Here is a 23500-nt window from a genome sequence, read left to right on the forward strand (position 1 = left end):
CATTTTTAACACCCACCAATCAGATTTTTTGAGATAAAATGAACAGCATTACATATTGTTCTGTTTAAGCACACTCACTTGCTTACTTACTTACTTCTATGAAAAGGATTTTTCAGATTTATATCAATCTTATTATTGTGGTTGTGCATACTTTCTCACTCTATATGTCTATAGATTTCAAACCTAAATCTTTATTCTTCTTTTTCAGTCCCAGCCAGCTTTATATCCCATCTAAGTATGATAAAATAAATTCTTATATAGATAAACAATCTCATAGATGTTTCACAAAACATATATACAAACTTCTTTTACATAGTTTCACTGACTTGTTGGGAGTTGTAAAGGAATTGGGAGATGTGGGATGTTTTAATACTGCAAAAACTTTTACCTCTTTAAAAATATTTATTTTCATAAATAGCTTCTATATAATTGGCTTGTCATAGCATGATGCAATGGTATATTTATCTGAGGTACAGAATTTACTTTCCATAGTGTATTTAGCTTATAAACCTTAGTGTGTCGTGGCAGTGCACATTTAAACACTCAAACATACACACAAACTCACTATCACACCAGCTATTTCAATCTATTAATGCCTTAGTACCTCACTAGTGCCTACAGCAGTATTTCTTATAAAATATCTATAAATTGTATATTATTAACTATAATGTTTATATATTTGTATTTGAACTAACTTTGTGTTTCACCTAAACAATATGAAATACTTCTCTCTCAAAAACAAATGCATATTCAGGTAGCTGATGACTAGGGCTTTTGGGTTGTTTTATTTTTGCTCATGAATATTTTTTGTTTATTTGTATGCAGGTCTCCTTTTAAACAGACCTCAATAAGAATTATTGCTGACTGAAAACAAACATGTTTTGCTAGGGTGTAGAACAATTTTTTTATGGCAAATGTAAATAGGACAGTATTTGTATTTAGAAGAATTGCTATGTCTATGAATGGCAGACTGCAGCTGGTGAGGAGAGGGGACCTTGAACATGCCAGGTTAACACAAGTAATACAAAGACCCTTGTTATTATTTCCTAACTTACTAGTGACCTATATCATACACAAATAAATTCACAGAATCTCTTACTTTGATCTATGAGGAATGCCATACAAAACAATCTTGATATTAGAATTACAATGACTCAGTTGTGATGAACAACGTGTGACTTTTCCCATTTGTGTGTTCTTTTTTTCAAAATATGATTCATTGCATAGAAGGACTGGAGATGAGACATCACCTCTTCTGCCCACAATATTTGTTATGGTCGAACTTGTGTTTGTCTTGTTTCCTTTTCTTTTTCACATTGGATGATGATTATTAAATACACACATAGAGTACCCCACTCACATACATACAAAGATTAGGAACAGTACAATATAGAGGTGACTGAGGTTCTCTGCGCCGGGCAGCATGCGAAGGTTCCCAGCGAGTGTTAACACAGACAATATACAGCAGACGTTGGTTGGTTCATTGTTTTTTTTGAAGGCCTTGCAATGTTTGGCCCAACAGAGTACCTATTAAGTACTGAACCACAGATCCCACAATGCACTGCAGGAGCAACAGCAGGGAGAACACTGACCTGAGAAGTTTCCATGACAACTGACAGTTTGAGAAAGAGGTTTTTGGGAGTTGGGTTACAGGTCTGGACACGGAAATGAAAAGTTCAAAAAGAGCTGAATTCTTTTTCGTTTTGAGACCATTTTCGAGTGTGCTTTCACGTAGGCTATGCACATTTGACAGAGTGAAGACTTTTGTTGATGCACACAAATGTGCAAGGAGTTTTTTGCAGACTCCCAATAAATGTCCATCTTTGAGGGTCAAAAGAATCACATAGAAACACAAACCCTGCAGGTGACAAGTAGGCAAATTCTGCTGCGATGTGTGACTAGTCTGCTTTTCAGTGCCTCTCTGCTGCCCTGCAGTGCTTTCAGATCAGACTCCAGCTGACTAATACGGGCAGCGTCTCACTCTGATCCACTGACTGGCTGGTTGAAGACATGATGTCTTACTATTGGTTGGTGGAGAAGATCTGAGTGGTACCAAACTGTTGTTTATCGGTGAACTCCTGCTCTCTAATGTATTAGTAGCAGTGTACAATATTGACTACATTTTGTAGTAAGTTTAAGTCAGACTTGAGCGTGGTAAGGTAGATAGACGTAGGTAACATATTTCAATCCCACCAACTTTTAAAATTACACAAGATTGTGCTCTTTACTTTCTTAGCTCTTACTCTATTGCTTTTACAAGTACTGATAATAAATAAAGAGTCAGACAATATACACGGGCTTAATAAGGGTAACAAAATATAAAATTTAACAAAACACAAAATAATTAAATAATTATCAAAACCAAATTTAAAAAATATAAATTAATCTCACTGTGGCCGCTGTTCCAGCCGATATTACTACATAAAAAAGCATATGACGAAAATATGTCTTCACATGGTGTAATAAAAATATGCCAGTTTTTCTTCAAAAGAAAATATTTTTAAATGATTAAGGCGATATTGGTAACCTCCAACATGAAAACCAGGCAAATAACAAAACTAAATTAGAAAAAAATTAAAAGAAAACAAGAAATGAAACCACCTACAATAACATCAGAAACATCTGAAAGCCAAACACAGTTGGAGAAACCCCATCACCACAAGCACTGCAGGTAAATGTTGTCTTAATGGCTTTTTAGTGGCTGAAAAACAATCAAACCACATACGGATTCACACCGAAAATCAAAAAAAATGTTTCCCTTAAAAAACAGAAGGCTCCTCTGACCGGATTCCTGTATGTTGCTCTGGAAATCTCTCTTCTCTGTTATTGTTCACATAATCTACCTAAGATGTGTTTCCCAGTGTTTTGTGGTCTCTTAAGTAATGATGAACAGTGTAAGGTCTTAAATATAAAGTTCCATGCATTTCAAATTCCTACATATTTTTAATCCACTATACACTTCTAAAGACATGGCAAGTTGAGGACCACTGGGTGGAGATTAGAAAAAAAGAAGAATCAGCATTCAAGAAATGCAGAGAGGGGAAGCAATCTGGAATGTAACAATTAGAAACAGAGCAAACCGTGGAAAAAACGCATGTCGACAAACTTGTTCTCTATATGTCGGCTACGTCGTTACTGTTGTCTTATTCATTCAACAGGACATTTCCATTATTTCCTTCCCAACAGGTGATGTAAGAGGTCTTTAGTACCAGAAAAATCTGCAGTACTTCAGTGAGTTGTATTCCATTTCCCTGACTCTTTTTTTTTTTACTTTGAGAAGAGATAGAAAAGAGGAGAGAGGTTGGTTTGTTGCTGTTGCTCCTAGTTTGAGCACAGGACTCTGAAACCAAGGATAATAGAGTCACGCCATGCATGTGTTAAAGCTCCTATTTCCTGTACAAAGCAGCTCTCATATAAATGGTAAAGTCGTCAGCATATGGGAGTAGTAGAGTTCCTTCACTTGAAGCTTCAGCACTGAACTAAGGATGAGGTGGTACATGGCCTCCATTGTTTTCACCAGTCTGCAACAGCTGTGTAGCTCTCCAGTGATGTAAGTAGAGCACCCTCTACTGGCATGGAGGAAGAGCAGCAAAAACCTCTTTCTTTGAATTTTGCAGTTTTGGCTACCAGTTGCTCTTTTGTAATGAAGGGACAGTGATGTGCCTAACTGTGACAGGTTGTTTGTAGGGCTCCGTGGTTGTTTGGTGGAGTCTAATTCTCTGGCAGGTGATGCTGGAGGGAGGGTGGTCCTTCTGATGATGGATACTGTCTTGGAATGATCTGTGAAATAACAAAATAGGTAATTTAGTCCAAAATATTAAACACAACCCTTTTGAAATGACCTCTGTATGTTTAACATGTTCTTAAACTAAATGGGCTGTGCATTTCTAGTGTTCCAGACCTCTCAAAGTGCTTGCCCTACATGTCACATTGATCCCATTCACACACTGATGGCAGCAGTTGCATACATGCAAGGTGGGGTTCAGTGTCTTGGCCAAGGTCACTTTCAGACTGCAGGAGCCGGGGATCAAACCACCGACCTTAAGATTAGTGGGTGGGCACAGTTGCCCCAGGTTTTGTAGATCACAGTATAAACAATAACAGCCTTGTAGGAAATGTTTATTCAGTTGTCACACCACCGAAACGGCCACTTGTAACTGTTGTTCACCTTGTTTACAATATACAGTAACACAAGGTGACCTACATATATCTCACATACATGAACACAATAGCAAACAGTGTTTGTTTGGCATATAGCAACTGACATGGAGGGACACTGGGGTTCAACATAGGGTCAGGTTTGGGTATTGGCCGAATATAAAAGATATTCTAGAAATGTTAATATAATATTAAACATTATGAATCCTCAATAAACACCCCCAAGCCTGGAATCAGGGACCAATAACCAAATATGAAATCAGGCCATAAACAGCATATGCAATGAGCTGTACTCAGTTGGCATATGCTAGCTTTGCTTTGGGCAGTGTATAGCAATTGTATGTTTGTCAATAGAACTACACCCTCAGCAGCGGGGTCACAGTGACTGTTCCAGTGGTGGCATTGAGAGGAAACAGTCCAGTTGACTTTGATGTTGAGAAGGCAGGCTACAGTGGTAATCTTCTTCTGAATTAGGCACAGAATTTCTTCGTCTTCTTCTATAGGCAGAGGATTTGTTGTGTTGAAAACAGAAATTCTTCTCAGGATTAAAAATAAAATGTGTGTTCTCACACAAAAGGTATGGTAAAAAGAGAAAACAACCAGAGCAGCTCGTCCCACAAGTTAAGTCTGTATGTTAAACCTGAGATGAGGAAAACTCTGGGTTTTCTGTTTCAGAGACCGAGATCAGATAAACTCTATATTAGAAACCGTGGCAACTTATACTGTGAACCTAACCTCCTCTGGAGGAGGTTTACTTCAACAAACGCTGAGTTTCTCTCTGACCCCTCTCCTCCTGCAGAGCCTGAAGCAGTTGTCTGAAATTTCCTCATTCATACTGTCGATATCAAAGCACATATTGGAACACATTTACGTCTTTAGAAACATCAAAATCCCGATTAGATAGGCTATTAGGTTTTTTTTACTCAAACATGATCTTGAACATGAAAGCTTTTATGATCAATCTGACATTGATGACAGAGATATTCTCCGGACATCAAGGATTTATCAGAATAAAATTTATAGGCTACACCTTTATTACACTGTGACTCTGTGGACATTAAGGCAGCTGTCAGGTTGGCAACAGTTGCACCGCAACACTTAACGTGAGCTAAATTGCTGTAGTAGCCTTATCACTGTTTAAACTCATCAGTATAAAACTGATCAATGTCTTTCATAGCCTATTGTAGTCCCACTCATTGGAACATCCATATGGTAGTTATCATGTTGGATATGATGTGAATATTTCTCAATGAAGATGACTGTGGTGCAGCTGAAACAAAGAAATGTAGTGAGTGAGTTTTTCATTATGTGTTTTGACATAATTTCATTAAATACGAAATGAGCAAGATTTTATTAATGTAACATAGACATCCAAAACTTTACAGTCAGTTTGAACCTAGACACATTTTCCACGGGAAAGAAATTGTTAATAGGCTAACCTGGGTCGGACTGTGACTTTACATTCGGTAATGACTAGCCTAAACTGTGTCTGATCTGATTAATATTTTCATCTTCAGTTATTGCCACCGGCATTTTTTCCGTCAGGTTACAGCTGAATAAATAAGACTGTAGCCTATTTCAAATTAATGTAATGTGCTGTAGGAGAATTCCAGCACTTTATCATTCATTAAGGAAATTCCAGTCTGGTAAATGATGAATGAGCAATGCTGTATAAAATGTAATATTGTCAATGTATTGACTCCTTCCTCCACTCCTACGTTTTAACATAAATAGCCTATCATGGTCCGCATTGGCACGCATTAATATTTATAGCTCCACCGGATTGAAATGGAGGTTCTACCTGTCTATACCTGTTGCCATGGTGAATCGTAGTATCAGAGCTCCATTGATGATGACTTTTTTTCATCCCCATGAACGCGCTTTCATCAGGTTCAACATACTCTGACTGATCAACTGACTGAACTTATTCTGATCCGCTGTTCTGAAACTGAAAACTCAGTCAACTCAGAGGTCAGGGTTAAGCTCAGAGTTTGTTAAACCTGCTTTCTGAAACAGGGCCCAGGAACACAGGAAAATGTCAACAATTTAGCACATTCTTACAGTTCAGTGAGCAAACTGAGAAAGGCTCCGAGCAGTGGGCTCGGTTCAATTTATGCGCAAGGGGGCGTGACAGTTTCTGCTACATGGGCTGACCTGTAGTCTTGCGAGCGCAGCCAATGGCAGCTCTGCTTTTAGATCTGAACCGAGATGCCTGTGAAATGGTGCTTTTGGCACCTGTTTCTTTGTCTTTGGGGCCTAGGCCTAGTCAATCAATGGCAATACAGACTATAGAATAGAATATAGCAGGACAGGGGAGATTACACAATTGAAAAGATTTATCATATGACTGCGTGCTGAGCAGTCATATAAGACAGGCTGCGCGATATATTGGAGAGAAAAAGAACGTCCACAAGCCTGTGCTCGAGATGGTGAGTGAAATTCTAGTATTTTATTTATGTGTTACAATAATTAGCTATGGGTAAAAGTTACATAACGTTAGCTTGTTAGTAGGGCTGGGCACGTTAACGCATTATTATCGCGTTAAGGCATTAATTAATTAACGCCAACAATTATTTTATCGCACGTTAACGCAGTGTTTATTATTTTTATTATTATTATTTTTAAAGTCTGTTTCTCACTGGTTCTGAATACACACAGCCTAGAGTCAAACCATGGGTAAAAGGAGCGGTGGGATGTTGATCAGCCTGCAAATCACCCACCCAAACAAGCGGCGGAGGGAGGCTTTGGCAGACTACGCTGGATGATAAACAAAAGCAAGACAAGCAATCAAATGCCATAGAGAAGTGGACAGCTACACACTGCACGCTGAACATTTGTTGAAAATGTTGTTAACTTAGCCAACGTTACCTAACCAACTAATTAGCTAGCTTTAAGCTTTGGTAACGATGCTAAAATAACTGAAGAGTGCTAACTGCAGTTTCTCAAGCGTGCACAGAAGTCAAAACATATTAAAGTGTTTGAATTTAGAGAGATAACACTTTTGAACAAAAAGAGTCTGTTAAAAGGTAAGTAGTAAAGTAACGTTAATGGCCCACCTCGTCAGTTAGCTGATGTTAATGCAGTGTTAACGGTAAACTTGCCAAACAGGCATTATTAGATTTGGATAGGTAACATTACTGTAACAGATTCACTGTGTCCCTACAATTAGTGGATCCACCTGGACTGAGGGACAGGGCTGAGGGTTGAGGGTTGAGGGGGAAGCGGTGGTGGCAATTGTCGTGTCGGTAAACACGTAACTTAGCTGGCCTGTTATGTCAAGTTTCTGAGTTGGGTAAAGTAATGCTAGTTATGCAGAGTTATTAGCTGTATGATAGCCGCTTCTGAGTTTGTTTAGGCTTTCCAGCTGCATGTATTTTTAACCTGAGCCCCCTGCTTACATTCAAGATTCAAGCCCTTTTTTGTTATTGTGTAGGACATTACTTTTGTGACAACCCAAAGGTACATTACAAATCTCGATAAATATATGTCAGATAGTAACAGTTCAACAGTCAATTTAACATAAGATCAAAATAATGAATATACAAAAAATATTAATATTGCACATATGAGTAAACAGTGTTTTGCACATTGCCATAATTACTGTTACATGCCAGAGAGCTTATCATGTTGAGGCGATCTTAGGCTGTCAGTAACTTTCTACCATTGTTGTGTTTACAGGAGCCAGATGAGCTGATGGCAGCATCATACCAGATGTGAAGCACCAGAGTCTTCCAGTGTGGCTCTGCCAGATCCTGCAGCTCACTGTTTTGTCCAGCCTTTTGTTTTTGCTTTACTTTATCACCTGAACTGTACTGATTTCAAATTATGACACTGGGTTTCTATACATGGGTTCTGACATTATATTTACTGTTGCAACGCATTACTTCATGTCATACAAAACAACTTTTACATTTATATGATATATTTAGATATGATTTTAATTTGTTAAAATGTTGCTTTTGTATTAGAAATAATTTTTGTTATATAAGATTGATGTTGATCTTTCTAAATTTACTAAATTTACTTAAAATAAAATCACATTAATCAAGATAAAAGCAAGAAACATTGAAAAGACTAAAATACACATTTAAGATAAATATAAAATAAGTAAAATAGAATAAAATAAAGTCAAATAAGATCAGGAAAGGCTCTCCTATAAAAATATGTTTTAAGAAGGGACTTAAAAGAGTTCACTGACTCAGCTGACCTGATTTCCTCGGGCAGGCTGTTCCAGAGCCTTGGGGCCCTGACAGCAAACGCTCTGTCCCCTTTAGTTTTCAGTCGAGACTCTGGAACAGACAACAGACCTCTGCCCGAGGATCTCAAGGTACGTGCTGGTGCGTATGGGACTAAAAGTTCTGAAATATAACAAGGCGAGAGGCCATGAAGAGCTTTAAAAGTGATCAATAAAATTTTAAAGTCTATTCTAAAACATACTGGGAGCCAGTGTAATGAAGCTAAAATAGGGGTGATGTGGTCATATTTCTTTGTTCTGGTTAAAAGCCTGGCAGCTGAGTTCTGGACAGTCTGGAGTCGATCAATAGATTTTTGGGTTAAACAGGTGAAAAGGCTGTTGCAATAATCCAGGCGTGATGAGATGAAGATGTGTAAAATGGTCTCGGTGTCCTTAAAAGTTAACATAGATCGAATTTTTGCTATATTTCTAAGTTGATAAAAACAAGATTGAACAAGCTTTGTGGTGTGCTGCTCGAAATTTAAATTACTATCAAACCAGACACCAAGGTTCTTTGCAACAGGCTTAATGTGATTTACTAGGGAACAAGCAGATGGCAGTATCTGACCATCTGCCATCTGCTGGGACCCACTGACCAGGATTTCTGTTTTGTCTGAGTTCAGCTGGAGGAAATTATTTGACATCCATTTTTTTACTTCACAAAGGCAGCTTTTAAGTGAACTCAGCATTCCAGGGTCTGTGGATCTGATGGGCAAGTACATTTGTTTGTCATCAGCATAAATATGAAAAGAAATACCATGTTTATGGATAATATGTCCAAGGGGAAGCAGATACAAGGAAAACAAAATGGGTCCTAAGACCGACCCCTGAGGCACACCATATTTAACTGGACAGAATGAAGAAACATAGTTGTTTACAGACACGCAAAACTTCCTATTTGAGAGGTAGGATGAAAACCATTCTAGGGCAGTACCAGAGATCCCCACCCAGTGCCTCAGTCTGTCTAACATGATGTTGTGATCAATGGTGTCAAAAGCAGCACTAAGGTCCAAGAGTACCAGGACTGAGCACATACCTTCATCAGCAGACATTAAAAGGTCATTGGTGACTTTAAGCAGGGCAGTCTCAGTGCTGTGGTACTTTCTGAAACCAGACTGAAACTTTTCAAATAATTTATTATTTTCAAGTACAGTGAGCAGCTGTTTCTAGAATCTTTGCAATAAAAGGCAGTTTTGAAATTGGTTAATTGGATCTAAACCAGGTTTCTTTAAAAGTGGGTTCACGCAAGCCGTTTAAAAATAATCAGGGACAGGCTCGTGCAGAGGGGGGTGCGATGGGTGCTTGAGCACCTGCCCCTTTGCCCTTTGATGCCCAAAGTGCCCTTTTGTCAAGACAAAATTTCCAGTGTTATTTTTTTTTTTGTAAAGGCCCTTTTGTGAAGGCCTGCCCAATCTAAGTATTAGTAAAATGAATGGATAATTATTTAGCCGTAAATAAAAGGACCCACGTCATGACCTTTCAACTGATGACCTCATCCGCGAAGAGCTCATGCTTATTGATTCAGCGCTAACGTTCAGGAATCACGACACTTCGTCGGTAAGGGGCGTTTGCAGCCGTTTGCTTGTTGTGGGTTGTGGGATGTATTTTAAAAGAATGACGTGAAGACAGAAGGCGCAGTTGTGGTTTATATTGCTGTAGTAAGTAACGTAAGTTGACGGCTAACAGTGGTTAGCCAGCAGCAAGCGTTGCTTCTACACAGCAGCAATATTTAACGGTGTCCCGTTCATTTTGTTCTTGCTGTTTGAGGACAATACGTTTCACAGGCATCGAGGGGTCTGGTCCTTTTTATTTGATTTGACTAAAAACTATTCCAACCATTATTTTGACAGTAGCCTATTTATTCAAAAAACATAGTGTGCCTTAAAAATAATCGGTAAACAGGGTTTTACTGATTGTCTCATCCTCCAAATTATACTTATAAATCTTTTTTTTTTTCAATAATCATCAATTATCAAAATTCAGAACAGGATTGGAATAGATTTATATTTTAAATAAGGTATGAAATGTGACTGAGAAGGTGTTTGTGTCTCTGTGTGTTCTGCAGTGCAAAGATGCCTCGCAAGGAAAGGAGAATCAAACAAAAAAAGAAGGAGCTGCTTGAGGCAGCAAAAGGCAGTGGATCACTGTCCAGCTGGTTTAAAAAGAGCACAACAGGTAACACATGCACCATTTTTTTTTAATGTTAATAAGGTATTCAGTTTTGGACATCAACATCTACAACAAGAATAATAATTACTATATTACAATGTGTCAGTTTTTTTATGTTTTGTATCAGTACTTAAGGTGGACTTAATATTGAAAAAGAGCAAGAGTAGTAGTTAAAATAATAGATTAATGCTAGAATAGTAAATTGTGCCTTGTTCCTAGATGGACAGCAAGTGGAAAGTGATATATCAGATGAGGAAATGGAGACAGAGGGTGGAGAGAAAGAGGAAGACATTAAGGCACAAGCTACAAAAAAAGTGCAGGGAACAGCAAGCCAGGAGACAGAGGCTCGAGAGACAGAGGGAAATATTGAGGCACAAGCAACAGTAAGAGTGCAGGAAGAAGCAAGCCAGGAGAAGGACACAGAAGCCAGAAACCTAATTGGACTACAACACCCAACCGACCCTGCCCACGTCCTACAATTCAACATAAAGTACGATGAGGCCTTTATCCAAATGTGTGATAATATTGGACCCTGCCAACCATTACTGTCATTTCCAAAGAATGTAGAGGGACGGTCATTTCCCACATGAGTGGGCCCTATAAGGGACTGCAGTCCAGAATTCTAAGGCAAAATCCAAAGGCCTTGTATGTACACTGTCAGGCACAATACCTTAATCTGTTTTGTCAACTTTTTCAATCTAGTTGAAAAACTTTACACTTTTATGGCCAACTCATCAAAACGGCACTCTGCATTTATTGAAATGCAGAAAAGAAAACACACAGATCAGTGTCCACTGGAGCTGAAGAAGCTGACACCCGGTGGACCTGCAGAGAGAGTGCACTGAAAACTCTGGTGAAAGTCCTCCCAGCTGTCATGCAGTTCCTTGAAGGAATGACACAGCAAGATCCCCCAGACAGACAGAATTTTGAGTTCTTCTTGTGTCTGGAGATCACCTGTCCAATATTTCAGGTGACTGCAGTTGCATCCGAAGCATTGCAGCAGAAAGACATGGACCTTGCTGCAGCCTACAATATTGTTGATGGAGTTTTACAGAGGCTGGCTCAAAGCAGAACAGAAGAAGAGTTCGAGAACATTTATCAACAGGCTACAGAGAAGGCTGCATCAGTGGGCTTAGACCGTCCATCTGAGGTCCCCGGACAAGCTAGGAGAAGGAAAGTGCCAGAGAAGTTCAAGTTTGCTGCCACATCAGCTACAACTGACCATGCTTTCCAATCTTTGCAGGAGTACTACCGTGTTAAAGTGTATTACGTTTTTGTGGACACAATGATACAAGAGCTTCAGAGACGCTTTAAAGGTGGAGATAACTCCATATGGGAAATCTTGCATGCCTTCCATTACCTGACAGTCCCAGAGCACTGGAAAACAGCAAGTATTCCAACAGCAGCAGTCCAAGCTGCGAAGAAACTGTGCCAGTTCTACAACATTGAAGAGGAAGACAAATTGCAGACAGAACTGAAGGTCTTCCATACTTCATACTCGTGCCCACCACCAGTCAATGTGTCATCTATTCTTTCACTGGTCAAGGAAAACAATGCACATCTAGTTTTCCCCAACATGACTGAGCTGCTGAAGACATATGGCACACTCCCGGTGTCCAACGCAACTGTGGAGCGTTCCTTCTCAAAACTGAAGCTAGTGAAAACCAAACTTCGCAGCCTTTGCAAAGAGGAGCGATTGTCCGACCTCCTTCTGTTGGCCATTGAGAAGGACATTCCAATAAATGACAATGATGTCATAGACATTTTTAGGGACATGGCCGACAGGAAATTGCTGTTTTAATTGCCCAAAACAACTCCTCCTCCACTTATTGGTAAGATTAATGTTATTATGCATACATACACACACATATTTGTTTCTTTATTTAGATTTTCAATTAGACATATAATCAGTTAAAATCCAAATATACAGTCACAATGCAATATATGAAATCATGATCAAAATATTGCATACTGCAGACACACATACACTTATGTTAATGTTTTCTTATTATTTCTTTCTTATTATTTCCCACACTTTTTAAATCTGGTATCTTATTTTCTCAACCTGCAGCCTCTGTGAGCATCTCCCTCCTACTTTCTAGTAGCAGTCAGCCTTGGCAGCAGCTGCAGCACTATAGCAGGTCAGTCACAATGAGCCAGTTCCAAACAATTTCAGCTATATTTACATCTTATCATGGTCACATAACAAATGTTAATCATTTAATATATCTCCTATGTCTGTCTGAATATCTTTTGTCTCAGATCAGCTCCAGCAGTGTCACCAACAAAGGCAACAACCGCAGTAGCAATATCCCCAGAAACCCCCCTGAAAAGTAACTGTTCCCTGTAAGTTATGTCCGCCAACAAGGTTTTAAAGCTAGAGCTGGACATTTCCTGCAATCTCACAATAAGGAACATATCACTAAACAATGAGTAATGATCATGTCATACGCAAGGTTTACTATAACAGGTGTTTTTTTTTTATTCTGTATAACAGAGAAGGAAAAACCTTAAGGTTTGGACAACTTAAGACACTTCAGTTCAAGTAATCCCATAGTTATTATTAATAGGTGCAAAGAAAATATTCTTTAACTTTTGAACTTAAAATGTCTTTTCGGTACTAAATTTCTTGTTCAAAACTACATCACAGCAATTGCTGCTGTATCGATACAGAGGCATCCGTATCTATACGCGTATCAGCAAAGGAAACTTTACAATATATTGCTGTATCAATTTTTTGAAAACAGCTCTTCTTAAATCCTTGTTTGATGTGCCCCTTTTATGCTTTCAGCACCTGCCCCTCCTAAGGTCTCTGCACGGCCCTGATCAGAGACACAACCAGAGGCTCTGTTTGACACCACCTTATTGGTAAAATAAGATAAAAACAATTCACAGTCATCATTACTTCCAGCTGGGGCACAAGGAGGGGTTGGGTTTACCAGCTGATCCACAGTCTTAAACAGAAACCTGGGATTGTGTTTATGTGTAGTAATGAGTTCAGAATAGTGTGTTCTCGCATCCATAACCATGTTATTGTAGTTAATTAATAAATCCTTCAGACTGAGGTAATGGACTTGGAGACTGGATTTTTTCCATCTGCGCTCTGCTTTCCTGCATTCCCTTTTGAGGCTGCGAATGCTGTCATTTATCCAGGGTTGCTTACTAGCTTTAGGCGTAGGCCTAACCTTTAGAGGAGCAGTAATATTTATTGACGACAAGCAGATATGATTGAAGTGATCGACCAGATTGTTGGTGTTGGAATCAGACAGGTGTTGGCTTTGGCTCTGAATGAATGTGCAAAACTTTGAAACACTTTGTTCATTAAAGATGCCAGAACTCACAGAGCATGGTGAGGCGGCACAAGTAACAGAAGAATCACAGCTAAAAACATCTGTGGTCAGATATGGTCATGTCCACTAATTCCACCAAGGGAATGCTAATACCCAGGATAAAAATCAAGTCCAGTGTATGACCACGGTTATGTGTTTGCCCTTTGACATGTTGTTTGAAGTTAAAAGAAGTGGCCATATTTAAAAAGTCATTTGCATTAACATCGGTGGGGTCATCAACATGAATATTAAAAAATTTTTTTTTTGAAATGTCAGCGTGGTGGCACCGGGGAAGCAGTGAGTGGTAGCGTTAAAGAAACTAATGTTTCTGGTTATGGAGTCACCAATTATTAGTGTGGTTGGGGAGAAAAGGGTATGAGGAGATACCGGTTGTGGGGTTCCAGAGCAGGACTGAGCAGAATCTGCTTCAACACTGCGTGCGGACTGAGGATGGAGTGTGTGAGCTGTCGAGTGTTGTATTGGAGTAGCAGTAACAAACCTGAGAGAAGGGCTACCCGACGGTGCAGGGTAGAGACGGCCCGGTTTTTGACCGGGATGAAGGCCGCCGATCAGGCCCAGCGGCAGACCGGCAGCCCAAGCCGATCACCGTTTGCCGCAAGTGCAGGAGATGTAGCCGGTGGAGGAGATGCAACAGTGTCGGCAGGCACTATCCGCCGAAAGGGATCCGTATCAGGGAGACTCGAAGCCACAGGTGCATCCTCTGGATGTGTCGTCAGACAGGGCTGCATAGCGGTTGGAGAGGCCGATGTGAGGAGGAGAGGCAGCCCCTTCCAAGCCTCTCTTGCAGCCACGGACCACCACTTCAGCCCAGGTTGACTGATGCTTCGGAGTCGAGCAGGAGGAAAGCCTTGGAAGGGTAGAGGGGTCCCATAGCATGGTGTCCTGGAAGTTAGCGGTTGCGCTAAGAGAAACAATCTGTTTGGCTTGTACTGAAGCCACATCCATAAAGCCAGTCAGCAGGGAATCTTTCTCTTTGAGTTCCTCTGAAAGTCGTCGGATGTCTTCCATAAGGTAAGCAATCTTTTTGTTCGCTTTCTTAAGGAGTGTGCAGTCCTCATGGAGCAGAGTTATCTCGGCTAGCATGATGTTAGTCGCCGGAGCTTTATTGTGATCAGTAGCGTTGATAGCGTTTTTACGGTCATCTGGCTTAAAATCCATGTTGGATGACTAAAATCCTTAACCCACGTAAAACTTAAGTTAAAAACTTAAGTAAAATAAAAAGGATATAAATAATGTAACGAAAAAGTGTGGATTAAAACTGGATAAGAGTCAGGTTTAAGACGGAGCTTCTGACAGGTAGCTACAGATGAACCTATTTACCACAGGTGAATTCGATCAGCTCTGAGACCTGATTGTTTGCATCGTCACAATTAATGATACCACCTAGTTGGATTCATTATTAATCTGTCCAGGTCATTCTTTGTTTCAGCCCTTACCCACAGGTTGGTTCAGATGTGTGCACATTGTTCTGTGTATAAACTAGACTTAAAACAGAGCAGCAAACAAGGAAGCATTTTCACTTTTCAACTTATTCTAGACTTCTCTCTCTTAGTAAGAGTTTAGCTTTATTGTTTGATATTTTATCTGTGTTGTATAATTAACTTGAGTGTGAAATTTAACATTTTCAGTCAGTAGTAAAGACAAAATCAGTGCAAATATAGAGAATTTATAGCATTTGAACCATAATATATATATTTTTTAAATGTGCAAAAAAAAAAACACCTATGGACAACATTTAAGTCAAGTGTAAAATCACCATCTGTGTGGTCCCAGTACACTTTACAGAAAACAGAGACACATAAAGATTGCAGAATCGGATAAAAAAAGATAAAAAACAATTACACTGTATAAACATTCATAAAATACCATAGCCTCACAAAATAAAGAAAATACATTCCTAACTAAAAGCTTTACTAAAAAGAAAGGTTTTTAGCCGATATTAACGATATTAAGGGCTTTTTATGTAAGAAGCATTTTAAAATCAATTCTCTATTTTACCGGGAGCCAGTACAAAGTTACTAAAACAGGGGTGATATGATCTCTCCTGCTAGTTCTAGTCAGTATGCATGCAGCAGCGTTTTGTATTAACTGGAAAGACTTTTTTGAGCAGCTTGAAAGCACAGAGTTACAGTAGTCAAGCCTTGAGGAAACAAATGCATGGACAAGTTTCTCTGTATCATCACGTTGCAGAAGGTTTCTAATATTGCGAAGGTGAAAATAGGCGGTCCTTGTAGTTTGCTTTATGTGTGAATTAAAAGACATGTCTTGATCAAAAATAACTCCCAGATTCCTCATGGTGGTGCTGGAGTCCATTCAATGCAACTATGTCTGCAGAAAATGTGTCTCGGAGGTGTTTGGATCCAAGTACTACAACGTCAGTTTTTCAGAATTCAGCATCAAGAAGTTATAAGACATCCAGGTCTTCACATCCTTGATGCATATTTGAAGCCTAGCTAACTTGTTGGTTTTGTCAGGTCTGATAGAAAAGTATCATCAGCATAACAATGGAAATTTATACTGTGGTTCCTAACAATATTACGTAGCGGAAGCATATATAAAGTGAATAATATAGGTTCAAGGACTGAACCTTGTGGAACTCCATGGGTGCCTCTGCTGTGCAGACAGAACTCATTGTTTACATGTACAAACTGGGTGTTTAAACCAGCTTAAAGCAGTTCCTTTAATAGCGATCAAGTCCCTGTAATAAAATATGGTGATCAATTGTATCAAATGCCGCTATTAGATCTAACAAGACCAATACAGAGACTATTCCCTTATCTGATGCAGTTAAAAGATCATTAGAGATTTTTACCAGTGTTGTCTTTTTACTATGATGCATTCTGAAACCTGACTGAAATATTTTGAATTGGTTGGTGCTATACAAAAATTCAAAGAGTACATTTGCCACAGTTTTTTCAAGGATCTTGGATATGAAAGGAAGGTTAGATATTGGTCTGTAACTGTCTAAAACCCCTGGATCAAGAGCAGGCTTTTGAAAAAGTGGTTTAATAACCATTTCCTTAAAAAACTGAGGTACACAGCCTGTTGTCAAGAAGGTTGATAATATTTAACAAAGAAGTGCCAGCTGAGGGCAAAACCTCTTTGGGTAGTTTGGTTGGGATGGGGTCTGTGAGGCAGGTCGTTGGTTTGGACGAGAACACAACTGAAGTAAGTTGGTGAAGGTTGATGGTAGCAAAAAAGTCCATATACATTTTCAAACTATCCTGCCACATTGAATGAGAATCTTCTTGATGTTTAAGATGACATTTCCTCTCAAGTTTCTGTGATGCTCTCTTTAACCTGCGTGTTTGGCTGTTGTACCATGGAGCTAGTCTTCTGTGTTTAATCAGTTTCTTTTTCAAAGGAGCAACGGTGTCAAGTGTCATTCAGAGCAGACCTGTAGTGCTATTATTGATAGATGATCGATTTGTTAAGTATCAATTGGTGAGGGACTGACGTTAGCATATGAGTCTATAGGAGGTATTATGAAACACGGAATTGAGTCACACTAATGCAATTGAATCCTTAAACGTAACCACAGCACCATCACATAGGGTTCTAGTATAGGAGTATTTGCTTGGTGGCTTTAAGTTCAACAATTGGAACTCAAAAGATAATAGATAGTGGTCAGATAGAACGGAATTATGAGGAAACACCAACAATTTTTCAATTTCAATACCATATGTTAATACTAGGTCAAGGGTATGGTTGAAACAATGCGTGGGTTTATGAACTGTTTGGCAGTTTGGCCGTTTAAGAACTTTAAAAGTCCCTTTTTGTCAATTCCGAGGTACCCCGAGCTACATCATTTGCTCGGACATGCAAAACTACACAGCAAATGCAGCGGGAAGCAGCGGCAGCTGCATCAGACCTGGTAGGGCGATTACCCTCCGGGTGAGGAAGACCCCCGGATCGCTGTAGCACCGCCTCCTTCAGGATTTGGAGAGAGAAACGGAAGTTGCAGAGCCAGATGAAGGTTGATGAGGCTTGCCCGTTGTTTGGCCAGACGTCTAGGCGCTGTCAGCCACCAGTGGAGGGAAGGCAACAGCATCGCTGAGTGGAGAGGGAGCTGCAGTTTCACTCTGCGCCGTGGTCTGGTCTGTGCTGGGCGAGGTGGGGTATCTTAGCCGAGCAAATCAACAGAGTGCATCTGATCACCGTCAGCCACCACAGCCGCAAAGCGGTTGGAGAGGCACAGGTGAGGTGGAGAGGCAGCCCCGTTGGGAGACCCTCTAATGACCCTAGTAGTGTTGAGCAGACAGTCACACAGTGACGTGTCCTAGAGGGTGTCTTGTGAGGTTAACATTCGTGAGTCCTCTGTCATCACGAAGTTAGATAGCAATGGGAGATGGGTCTTAAAGCGGGACAGGAGCGAGTCCCTTTGTTGGAGTTTATCAGAGAGCCGTCAGACATCCTCCTTAAGGGTAACATAAAAGTCTAACTATATACAATAAATGCATTCCAAACTTGAGACTAATAATACAACTTGAGACTTAAAAACTTTAAAACTCAAACAGAACCTCAGACAGGTAGGCACAGACGCTGACGCATCAATTAAATTTGAAACTAAATGTAAAAGTGAATAGAAGGGGAGAAGGCCTTTCCAAGTCCGCACCATCTCTGCAGCTCTCTGGCACCAGGTGGGACATCTGCTCCACACTGTGACTAAGGAAGGCAAATAAATGAGTAATAAATGTTGAAGGTAGTTAATGTAAAATATAAACTTAACTATAAAAGATGCCTCACTTTGGGTGACAGTACTATTATGTGACATATTCGAGAGAAAATGGAACAAGAGAGCAACACCTCAATATACAGTCAATAACAATAGTCAACAATATGTTTTTGTGTTGTCCTTTGAAGCCAGGCTATTATATCAGCTGTCAAATGTCAAGCAGCCATAATGTTAAAAGCTGATCCATGGTAATGTTAAATGTTAACATTATTCTCCACATAATCTAGTGTGGCAAATTCCCAGATTAATATATAAAAAAAAGGTGAAGCATTTTAAGCCTTGTGTAGTATAACTTAAATAACAAAGAAATAGTTACTTTAAGTGTTGTTGTATAGTTTCAGGTTAACTTACCGCCAGTAACATTATAAGCTGGTAATGATGCGGCCACAGGCTACCAAACGCCAACCAGACAAGCCCCGGGTAGAAGGTACTTATGCTAACGCAGGGTAGCATATAGCATTAGCTCCTTAGCCTGAGCTAACTCGGTCACATCAAGCTAGGCGGGCGTGGTTTCAGCAACCACCCATGACCCGCCTCTTTGCCCATTTTTGGTTATCCGGGAGTGATGCGCGGTGACACGCTGCCATGATGTTGACAGCCAGCCCCGCCGAAAAAGAGTTTCAAAACGGCTCTTCAGAAACCAACAGGGGACGTCACGGACACTAGATCCATTGTTCCATGTACTGGACCTAGTCCATGGTACTGAGTCAAATTTTTTAAATTGAAATATGGACAAATGGAGGAACACGCATTATTTAGCATGAACAGACGGAGCGTGAAACTTTGTTACCAAAGAAGTGAAAACAAGATTAAACCAGACAAAGTAAGGACAGATGATGGCAGAAATCAAGGATATAATCGTTTTGGCTTTTCCCAGATTTGAAGGCACTGATGCGAGACAGATGTTTTCAAAGCGGTGCTTAAGTTTTCTGCTGAATAGGTAAGTTAGTCCAAATAAAAAACATTGTTTGTGAGCTTTAACTGGAAGATGGGCATATGAGAGAAGTAAAATGTTTTTCTTGTCACTGTTGTAAAATATGTAGTAGAAATGTAATTTCTTGTAACGTTATTCTCCATCGCTGTGTTTTGGAAATGTGCTGGTTACGTTCACGAGACAAACAGCTGATCAATATTATTGGCAAATTTGCCTTGCTGTAAAATAAATTTTACAGCAAGGATGCTCAAATCAGCCAGCAAAACTTCACATTTTACTGCCCTGGTGGAAAAAACATATGTATTTTTACTGCTAACAGCGTGACGATAACAAGACAGTGTGCCTATCAAGTGACCAATAATGCTTACTTTCAGAATTTGTATTAAAAAATGTATATGTACTTTGTAGCAAATTGCAACGCTCACCAGTAGATGTCACTAAAACTTTCACACTGAACCTTTAAAGTATTTCCAGTTCACACACCTCAAATCCTGTCACGATCCTGTCTGTGTGTCTTGTTGGGGAGTCTGGGTTTTGGTTCCATGTCAGTGTTCCTAGTCCTGTGCCTTAGTTCATGTCTGCATTATTTTGGTTTAGTCTGCTCTGTACTCTGTGTTCTCGTTTAGGTTTTGTCTGTTATGATCCCTGTGTTATAGTTAGTCGGTGTTTGTCTGTTTACATCGGTTTCAGTCATTGTCTGAAGTTTGATTCTTGTCTGGTATTTTGTAACATGTGTTCTGTCTGTGTTGGTTATTTATTTTGCTGTCTCTACCTGCCTGCCTATCTGTTCCCCCCCTGTTGTCTCTGCCTGCCTGCCTGCCTGTCTCTCAGTTTCCCCTGCTGTCACTCTATCTGTCTGTGTGCTTGATTAGTCCCTCATGTCTTTCACCTGAGGATCCCCCTCCTAGCTCGTTAACCCATGTGTGTATATATACTTTCGTTTCTTCAGTCTGTGTCCGGTCATGTATATACTCTGTCATGTGTAGCTTTGTGCTTGTCTCGTCTCTGTCCTGTCTGTCTGTCTTGGATTGGTTCCTGTTTGGATTACCTGTTTCATTTGGATTGTTTATTCATTGGATGTATCTCAGCCACTCTGCCAGTAAGTGTGCTCGCCTTTTGTTTGCCACAATAAACCTTTTTGAACTGTACCTGCTCCACCCTGTGTCCTGCATTTGGGTCCACCATCCTGCTTAACCTTCCCTACACACCAAACCCTGACAAATCCACGCTTAGAGGTAGGATTGGTAAGCTTTCTGGTCCACGCAGGGCCATCCCGTGGTATAGGCGACATATGGGTTGCCTAGGGCGCAAAATGTCAGGGAGGTGCCGCAAAAGAGAAAGTTTTCATCTTTGCACGAATCAGCTCCACCTGGCTGATGTGACACCGTACGCCGTGATAATAGTAACCAAGTGCACCCACCTCGGGCTGTGAACATAGGCTGTGAGTCGCAGCCAGTTTGTGATAGTCGTAATATTTGAAATGATGAAGACACTTGTAAATGACAAGGTTATACAAAATGTAAGTTTTGCAATACAAAAATGGAAAAAATGACAAACTTCCTGTGTCTGGGACTGTGAACTGGATTTTCTTTTTTTTTTTCTTTTTTTTTTTTGATCACAAGTGTTTTCAGTTAGTTTTGATTTCCACCTGCTTGTCTCATCCAATTCTGTGTCTGTCTGTAGGATGGTCTGACTATATCAGCCAAGCAATAAAGTATATGGCAGGTAATAAAATATTATGAATTGTCATTAAATGACGATGTTAGTCTTGAAATATTACTTTTTTCTCAACATGTCAGAGAACAGATATGTAAGGTTTTGTATGTGGATAAAGCTTTCAACATGAGCAGAAAACATGCTGAAACAGAGGAGCTATTAAAGTCCAGAAGCTTATGACTGTATAAAAATGAAATACTTTATCCTTGAGGTAAAAAGGTGCCAGGTCTGCACATTTAAAGTTTTTTTTCACCAAACAAAAGATGATGGAAGACTAAATCATCAAGTTGAAAGAAAAGTTGATCTACAGGATAAAACATATTTTAAAAGCAATAGGTACAGAATGCCTGAGAGCCTAACAGCATTATATTCTATAATTTTTTTTATATATTGAATTTTACTTGCCGCCGGAATGTTGTATTTCCCTTTATATAAATATAGACATTTCCACCATAAATTGATGAATAAAAGGCAGAAACTGGTGCAGGATTTTTTCAGAATGCAGGAAATTAAGTGTTTAATGCTCAGATTTTTCTGCACTTAATAAATGTCACCTCCAGTGTCCAAATAAAACCTATGCTCTTACATTTCTGTTTTGGAACTTTATTTTGAGTTTCAATAACAACAAACATCAAACATTCCTTGACAGAGGGCTTCTCATTCTTTATTCTTTTTTCCAAGCACCAAGTGATAGATGTTCAGAGTCCATCTTTTTTGTCGTCAAGTACTCCATTACACAAGTTTGTTTCAGTCTCTGAGTCCATCTCGGAGTTTTGTTGGTGCAGTTGCTTTCCTCATTGGTAGACTTCAATTGACCCTTCGCTAAGCCACGCCCCAAATACACTGCTGACCAATCACAGCGCAGTATAGAACTCACTCTAACTGAGGTCCGACACTTTCATGGCTGCGCTCCATTGACTCTAATGCAAAAAGAGTTGTTTTCTAGCTTTTTTTGGCTGTATTTTTCTAAGAAGTGGTCAAACGTGGTTCCTGGGGCGCTTGTAATAGTCAATTGTACAGTCACTACCCAGAGAGATTGAAAGGAGAAGTACGATTTATTCTCTTTCCAAAATAAATAAAATAATATCCAGAATGTTGGCTGTGGATCGTTTCTAATGTAATGTTAGCTAGCTAACTTCCTACTCAATGGAACGTAATAAAGCCCTAGTGTTCTGCTTTTAATTACTGTAATAATGAATAGAGGCCTACCCAGCTTTACAGGAACAGTGTTGATCGTTCATATCGTTGTCTTTTGTCTCAATCGTCTGGGGATGCAGTGGTTCATTTGTACTGTGTGATCGGTAGGCTTTAGCTTCATCTTTCTTTTTTTTTTCTCGTCTGTTTGAGTCAGTTTGACAGCCTGAATACAACCTTCAAATCTATAATGCAACTGCTTCTTTCTGAAATCGCTTTTTCCAACTAATTTGACAATATTTCTCCGGGGAGTGCAGTAATAGACAGTGGCAGCGCCAAAAGTAACAGTAACTAAGGGGGGCGTGGCTTAGCGAAGGGTCAATTACCATAATAAAATATCGTTCAATACCTGTCGGATCTCTTTTAACCTTATCCCATTCTATATGGATTTGAATGTAGTGTCTTATTTGTAGGTTATGAATTCTTTGAGGGCAGTGTGAATTGGTTATCTAGTTGAGAAAAGGATTTCAATTCACTGCCCTAAAAGAGCTGGCTAATAGTGCTCAGCAATAAGCTGGGACGCCCAATAATGTTTCAGATTTCGGAGAGAGAGGCCTCCCCTGTCCTTCGGTGAGCATAGCACTTTTACTCTTACTCTAGGTCTTTTATTTTGCCAACAAACCTAGCTATGACTTTATCTAACAGGGTAAAAGTAGACATGGAAGCCCATACAAGCAGAGATAGAAATAAATACAGAAGCCTCGGCAGCACACTCATTTTCACTGCTTCTATTCTACCAAGTAAGGAAAGTGGGAGAACATCCCATCTCTAACTTTGTAGCATGAGATTGGACCATATTCGTGCAGACATCTTAGAAGTGCAGCGATTGAGGACAGGAGATTTTGCAAAAGTACTAAAATGTCATCCGCAAATAATGCTATCTTGTGCTGGATCCCTCTTTTGTCCATTATACCATGGATCTGTGGACTCTGTCTAACAGCTTCCGCCAGGGGCTCAATACTGAGGGCAAACATAACTAAAAGATAAGAGATCCCCCTGTCTTGTCCCTC

The 23500-nt window shown here is 39.8% G+C and overlaps 1 protein-coding gene across 1 annotated transcript in view; it reads right to left on the minus strand.

Moving 5' to 3' along the window:
* Positions 1–2197: 2197 nt before the first annotated feature.
* The window catches only part of bsna (bassoon presynaptic cytomatrix protein a), a 108364-nt gene continuing 87061 nt past the window's right edge, over positions 2198–23500 (minus strand). Inside the window, exon 13 of the mRNA XM_038721940.1 lies at positions 2198–3780. The gene's annotated coding sequence lies outside the window, so the exon portion shown is untranslated. The remainder of the gene's footprint in view (positions 3781–23500) is intronic.

This window comes from Micropterus salmoides, unplaced genomic scaffold, assembly GCF_014851395.1.
Source record: "Micropterus salmoides isolate LMB-PRFRI ecotype aquatic unplaced genomic scaffold, ASM1485139v1 Ms_hic_scaffold_16, whole genome shotgun sequence".
Taxonomy (NCBI): domain Eukaryota; kingdom Metazoa; phylum Chordata; class Actinopteri; order Centrarchiformes; family Centrarchidae; genus Micropterus; species Micropterus salmoides.